Source organism: Planococcus citri, chromosome 1 (assembly GCF_950023065.1).
Source record: "Planococcus citri chromosome 1, ihPlaCitr1.1, whole genome shotgun sequence".
In the NCBI taxonomy this organism is placed as follows: domain Eukaryota; kingdom Metazoa; phylum Arthropoda; class Insecta; order Hemiptera; family Pseudococcidae; genus Planococcus; species Planococcus citri.
The window spans coordinates 87010604-87018371 of NC_088677.1; the positions used below are offsets into that span (position 1 = coordinate 87010604).

A 7768-nucleotide genomic window follows, 5' to 3' on the forward strand; every position below is an offset into this window, starting at 1 on the left:
AATTGGAGGCAATGTAAATTCCAAAAATTGAGTAAACGTTTTACAATTTGTGGACAATATGAACTTGAAAATTGAATTTGAAATTTTTTAATTTAAAGACAATCGTCGTCGTCGTAGTCGCGCTCCTTTACAGGAGATAGCGTATATGTCCATCTATATTAGCCGGTATCTAGCGTATCTAATTGTTTCTTTCAGGGTCTTGCAGGGGGAGTTGGCCGGTGAGTTTGTTGTTAACAGTTCCGATCGTTTCCTGCCTCTCGTCGATCTTCCTTGGATTTTCCCCTGTACCGCTAGCATGAAAATACCGTTTTCTCGTATTTTATGAGCTAAATACTTTAGCTTTCTGTTTTTGATGTCTTCACCTACGACTTTCCGCTCCTCTCCTATTCTTGCTAGTACTTCCTTGTTGGTAACGAAGTCCTTCCATGAGATCCGTAGTAGCCTTCGATAGCACCACATCTCAAAAGCGGATACTTTCTTCTCGCATTCTGCACTCATGGTCCATGTTTCGCAGGAATACTTCAGAACGGTCCATACGTAGCATCGCATAATTCTCTTCCTCAGATCAATACTCATCGTTCGATTTCCCAGCACATTGGCAAGGTTGTTGAAAGCAGTCTTTGCCATTCCAATCCGTGATTTGATTTTATCACCATTGGTTTTGGCTTGACCTCCAATCTCACGAGTAGTATCCTCTCTGATTTTGGAATTATGGCACTGATTTTATCGCTGATTCTGGTATGTATTAATATACCCACACCTTGTTCGTGTGTGTCTTTCCCAGCGAAGATCATTTCATAATTTTCATCTACCCGGTATCTACCGTTTCCAGTCCATCGGGTCTCACTTACTCCTAACACGTCGATTTGCAATCTCCTGCCTTCTCAATAAGAATTCTGAAAAATTATTCAAAATTTGACTATTTAGAGGCAATGTGAATTCTAAAAAATGATTGCAAATTTCCTAACTCAGCAGCAATGCAAAATTCTGAAAATTTATTGAAAACTTTATGAAATTGTAGCGATGGGGAATTCGGGAAATTGATTTGAAATTTTGTAAATTTTAAAACAATGCAAACTATGAAAAACAACTAGAAATTTCTTAATTTAGAAGCAATACAAGCTTATAAATTATTCTGAAATACCTATCGTAATTTGGAAAATATGAAAACACTGAAAAACAATTATTATTTTGAAGCAGTGAGAGTTTCAAAAATTCACATTACTGTGACATGGTTGATTCACTTATGCACTACCTAGATGTAATAACTAATAACGGTTATAGCTGTAGAAAAGGCAGCTAGCTACGCACACTTTGCAGCTAAGCTGTCTAGTTTTTCTTCAGAATTTGAATAGATGCCCTACATAAATAGTAAACTTGACAGGTTCCAATTAAATTGATACAAAATTTAACAAGAAGAATTAGGTTACCTAACAGTTTATTAGAACATTTGTACTAATATCGAGTTCAATATATAAAATAATTCACTTTGGAAATATGGTTCGGAGATAAATTAACCATACCATTTGGTCCGCCGCCGGTTATTGGTTGACCTGATGGGGGTTTAGCACTTGGTTGATGATTCTATTGGGAAAAACGAATAAACAGATAAGTATCAATGTATTTTTCAAATTTCACCTCGTAGCCCACTCCAGATAGATACCTACTTATAAATTACAAAATATGTAGGTATAAGTAGGTTCAACTCACACTTGACGGCGGAGGTTGTGGCACAACACAATTGATTCGATCAAAATTTAACAAAAAAATGACTAAAATACTGAAGAACCAAGCTTTTAACAATTTTCCAAACATAATAATATGTCTACGATAATGAATTAATGATGCACGGTCGAATTACAATTAAGTACAATCAAACTGATTACCTACTCTGGTATTTACCTGCAAGTTTAACAATAACGATTGAATTGCACAAAAAAATCATTCCATTTAATCCAAAGCAACGAATTTTTATGAATATTGGATCGAAAATCCGGTATAGGTATTACCACACGTGTGCATGTTTGACGTAAATACAACCACTTAGGAACAGCAATATCAGGTGAAAAACAACTGTTTTTTTTTTCTGCTTCAAATTTATGACCATTTCTACGCAATAAATTTTCATTAAATAAATAGCAAATGGTTCAATTTTCTATTGCGTGTAAAAAAAAAACACATGCGAATGCATCGACTCTATAGGAATCCGTTCTCCTTTTGTCTAACTAGTGATCAGAATTTTTCATTGATTTGAAACATTAAACAATATGAAAAATTTTTGAAAGAATCATAACTCGACAACTGTGTACCTACTACCTACATTCCAACAAGCTTGACTACATGCAATACACTATAAAGTTAAGATTGGTGTAAGAACATGTAAGGTAACACCCTCCTTTAAAAACTTCGGAGGTCGAGAGGAACAACTTTTGTGATGAGGGAAAATGAAAAATTGAGACGAACAAATCACAAAATCTCAAAATGCAGAAGCTCAAAATCTGAAATCTCATAAACCTAAATCTCAAAATCTCAAAACCTGACATCTCAAAATTAAAAAGCTCAAAATCTGAAATCTCAAGAAATTCAAGATGTCAAATCTCAAAATCTGAAATTTCAAAATCTCATATCTCAAAAACCGAAATCTCAAAATTCAGAAGTCCAAAATCTGAAATTTCAAAAACCGAATCTCAAACTTGAAACTTCAAAATTTGAAATCTCAAAATCCGAAATCTCAAAATCCAAAAAATTCAAAATCTGAAATCTCAAAAACTGAAATTTAAAAATTTAATTTCTTAAAATCTAAAGTTTCAAAATCTCAAATTTCAAAACCTGAAATCTCAAAATCCAAAAGCTCAAAATCTAAATGAAACCTTAAAAAATAAAATTTCAAGATATCAAATCTCAAAATCTGAATTTTCAAAAACTGAAATATCAAAATCCAAAAGTTCAAAATCTGAAATCTCAAAAACCGAAATCTCAAAATTTGATTTCTCAAAATATGAAATCTCAAATTTCAAAACCGGAAATCTCAATATTTAAATAAAACCTCAAAAAATGAAATCTCAAGATACCAAATCTCAAAATCTGAAATTTCAAAATCTCATATCTCAAAAACCGAAATATCAAAATTCAAACGCTCCAAAATCTGAAATCTCCAAAACCGAAATATATCAATGTCTAAAATCTCAAATCTCAAAATCTGAAATTTCCAAATTTCATATCTCAAAATCTCAAATCTTAAAAACTGAAATCTCAAAATCTCAAATTCCAAATCTCAGATCTTGAAAACTTAAATCTCAAAATCTGAAATTTCATAACCTCACATCTCTGAATCCTAAAGCTCAAAATTTGAAATTTCAAAATCTCATATCTTAAAATCTGAAATCTCAAAATTGGAAATCTCAAAAATCGATATCTCAAAATCTGAGATCTCAAAATCCAAAAGCTCAAAATCTAAAATCTCCAAAACCTGAAATTTCAAAATCTCAAAATCGCAGATCTCCAATCTTGAAAACTGAAATCTCTAATTCTAAATCTCAAATCTCAAAATCTCAAATCTTAAAAACTGAAATCTTGAAATCTCAAATTTTAAAACTTCATACTTACTTATCTTAAAATTGTAAATTTCAAAATATCATATCTTAAAATCTGAAATCTCAATATCTGAAATCTCAAAATTGAAAATCTGAAAAACCGATACCTCAAAATCCCAAAGCGCTAAATCTGACATCTCAAAATCCAAAAGCACAGAATCTTAAATCTCAAAAACCGAAATCTCAAAATCTGAAACCTCATATGCACTACAAAATCTCAAAATCCAAAAGCTCAAAATCAGAAATTTGCAATCTGAAAAATATGAAATAATTATGAACATCTGAATTCTGAATGTCTGAAATCATAAATCAGAAACCAGTCGTCACTGTCATCAGCTATAAAATGGAGACTTTACTATAAAGAAATCACTGAAAGCTCTAGAATACCTCAAAACTACGTAATTATTATACTAATTAAGTATTGTTCATGTGTTGGAGGTGAAGTAAGAGAATTATTCAAGTTGATTTGATTTGTTTAGAAAAATCAATGAATATTTTACAATTTTTGAATTTTTTAAATTAAAATAATTTGTAAAAAATCCAAAAATGAACTTCGACATGTAAAATGTTGGTCATGGGAGGAGGAGGGAGGGAGTTTAAGAAATGTTTCTCGATCTGCCTTGGATTCTCTCAAATCATAGAATGTACCTAAGTTCAACAGGTTCCTTTAAAAGTATTCGCACTACAAACTTTAATGAGGTAAGAGCTCTGTGAGGAGAAGACACAATGGAGTACTCTAGTCTATAGTAATATTTTGACCTAAATTGTCGACTCAAAATTATATTCGGAAGTAAGAAGAGATTGAAATGGAAACTCAAATTGAATATTTAGAAAAAGAATGCATTGAAGGGGAGAGTTGATTTTTATCTATGAAAAGTCCTCGTAAAAGCTTTTACAACATGACTCTTATTTCTTCAAAATTGAAATAAAAAATTCCTAATAATTTTTGAGGATAAATGGTTCATGATGCTCAAGAACAACTCAATGTGGATTGTGGATGTTAGAAGCATTTGGCGATCAATGTATCTCAATGCCCTTCTCAAAGAAATTCATTTTGGAAAACTTGTAAAGTTTTGTACTCGTATTTCGTATCCCTGCAAGCTATTCGATACGCAGCTCATTTCAACCTGACGTGACTTTGGTTGTACACTTGCGGGTTGAAGGAGCTGCAGGTAGGTACTATCTTCATTACTTACAAGGGAATACACACAACAATTTTTGAACTGCAGAATAGAGGGGAATGGAAAGAGGGGCCCAAAATATACCACCAGTCAAAATTTCAGGTACTGAAATTGGTTTTTCGAATTTTGGCGAATTTTTAAAAATTCAAATTTGAGCCAAAATTAAAATGACAACAAATTGACCTAGAAAGCTGAAATTTGGTTTGTACCCTATTATTGATCTGCTGAGTCGATTCGTGACGGTTTCAGACCGTTCTGGATTCTCCAGAAATTGGATTCTCCAATGTTGTGAAAAAAATGCTGCAAACAGTGGGAAATATGATCGAGCCAATCAATTTTTAAAACGTACGTCTACTACCATAATCATATATTTCTGGAGGAAAAAATGAAATTGAATTTTAAAACCAGAAAAATTTTGATTCGAGTGCTCACTGCCTACAATATACCAATAGAAACGAAATCATCACAGTTATGCCATATTTCATTCATTTTTGAAACAAGCAAATACGTAGAATCGGCAACCACTCGAATACCATCATCTGCCATTTGAACAATGAATTTTTCGCAGTTTTCTCCTCAGGGGTTGATTTTACGTCGAAAACAGCTCAGTACTTTTTCGTTCTACGTCAAATTTCCGATCTAGTGATGTATCAACTGTTCTTCTACCCCCAAGGAGGGTGGGGCTAGAACTATTCAAATGAGAGGGGTTTTCTAAAAAACACAAAAAAACTATTGGCGCATAGGAGGGGTGAAATGGCCCCCGAGAGCGTTCGGGTTGATATTAGCATGGAAGGTGGGTACCATCGAGAAACTAACGCGTGAAAAATTTCAGATCCATGCCACCTCCCCTTTTTGGGGAACCCCCCCTTTTTTGAAATTTCAATAACACAGTTCTCAGCCCCATTTTAACCGATTTTGAAAATTTTTCTGGAAATTATGTATATCCTTGTAGTGGGAGAAAAATACACGCAGTTCTCCCACTTATGTGGGAGAAAAATATTTTTATCCGTCACCTACACTGGGAGAAATTTACATACGAAAAGTTCAGTCACCTTAATGGGAGAAAATTTTCCTGTCTTCTAATTGGGAGGAAAATTCTCATTCGCCATAGCAGCAGAATATTTTTCTACCCCCTAAGCGACAGATTTTCGATCATTTTAGTGACCAATTATGACGTCAGTGACCAACCGCGACAATTTAAACTTCCTACTCAGTGGTGGTGGCTGGTGGCGCTTACATCCAATTATAATCAAGAAATTATCGAACTTAGCTGATTATACTCGATTACATCATAGTTTTTTAGGTGGTGGCGCCAAGCTGTCCACCACTCTCGCAATAATAACGAATAGAAAACCAGTTCAACACGAATAACGCCGAGTATAATCGAACATGACATAATTCTAGTGCCAGCCGTGAAAGATAGTGCCGCTAGAAGCGTTGAGCGCGTGCGCCACTGACTGCATACATTCCGCCACCCGATTTCTTGTAAAAAGCGCAGTTATAAAAGCTCTGATCCGAGACAATTTAGGTAGGACTGCAGACATCGACGCCACCAAGTATAGTTCCAACTGTGCTTCCATCTCCACAAATGGGCTGGAGCCCATTCGCCAGAAGAGACCAATAAATCCATCTTTAGCTCAATATTTCCAACTGTAGTTCCTACTGTTTCCAGCTTTAGCTTCCTTCAGTTCGTGATTTATTGGACTTTGATGAATTTTGGTGTCTGCAGCCTCGGACTTTGTCATCATCTGAGATGACATCGTTTCTCAAGTTAAGTCCCTATGGGTCAATTAGTGAATCTTCAGCTGTCTCGGATCACTCTTTGAAATGCACAGAGATAGGTTTTAATAACAAGTTGCCTTGGTTTACATTCCAACTTTAGATTTAAGTTTCAAGACCTTGGCTCACATTGTCTTTCTTTATTTTCTTTTTTGTTTGAAAATGACGTATCACTCAGGACATGCATTTTAGTTTTAAGTTCAACGGATGGTTCACTTCGTTTCTTTCTTTTTTCTTTTTTTTTAATATTCATTTTCCTTTTTGTTGCTCCTAGTTTAAGTATTCCCAGAATTCCCCAGGGTTGCGATCCTTTTTATTTGTCTTTGTTTTATCCCTTAAGTATAAGAATAAATGTCCTAAATGTGAATTTGTCTTGAACTTTTATTCAACTTTCGTGACTTTGAGAATTCAATGAATATTTTCAACTTTACCATAAATATATCATTACGTCGAAAGTTCAATCATATCTTAGCTCAAGCTTCAATTAATCCAACTTTAACCCCACATATTATAAATATGTAAATATTGGGGAGGGAACCCATATTACTTCCGCGGATCGTCCGATCCTGAGATCTCGATGAGCTATATAGTCATAGAATTGCGAGAGATATCATTTTGACATCACCAATATTTCCATCACTATTTTTCCAACAGAATGAGAGTGCATGAATCCAATATCCAGATGGCCAAAGAGGATTTGAATTAGTCTACATTTTCTTATCTTCAAAGAAATCAAGATTCAAAAATTTCCATTTTTGAACTCTTGGTGGAAAATCAAAAATTTAATTTTTTATTTTATGATGGTTTTTGGGTTTTTCCGAATATTTTTCCCTCCACATCCTTATTGAGTATCCCCAAAAAATTTTTCAACCGCCACCCCTCCTATTTACTTCTCAAAATGGCGTTTTTTTTCATTTTTTTTATGGCTATTAACAATCAAGATTGAGAGGTACAATTTTGGAAACACGTTTTTTGCATGTATTTGTGGCCTCCAAGCATCACGCTTTGGTGCGCCGTGGTGAAAACTTGGAATAATGTATCTAAGGAGGGTGGGTGGGGGGGGGGGGGGGGGTGAAATGGGAATTTTGAAAAAAATAACTATTAATGAGTAGGGTATCGTTTACAGATGATTTGATACCGCTGAGCACGAATATGACTTCAGATTTTCCTCTACACTGACCTACCCCTCTCCAGAGCTCCTCAGCCCCCCTCAAT

At 34.3% G+C, this 7768-nt stretch overlaps 1 long non-coding RNA gene across 1 annotated transcript; it reads right to left on the minus strand.

Annotated features, from left to right (window-relative positions):
- Positions 1 to 399: 399 nt before the first annotated feature.
- Positions 400 to 2079, minus strand: LOC135839694 (uncharacterized). The gene is made up of 2 exons (XR_010557629.1): positions 1711 to 2079; positions 400 to 1584 (listed from the first exon to the last, which is right to left on the minus strand). It is a non-coding gene; the product is annotated as an uncharacterized LOC135839694 (long non-coding RNA).
- Between the last annotated feature and the right edge of the window lie 5689 nt (positions 2080 to 7768).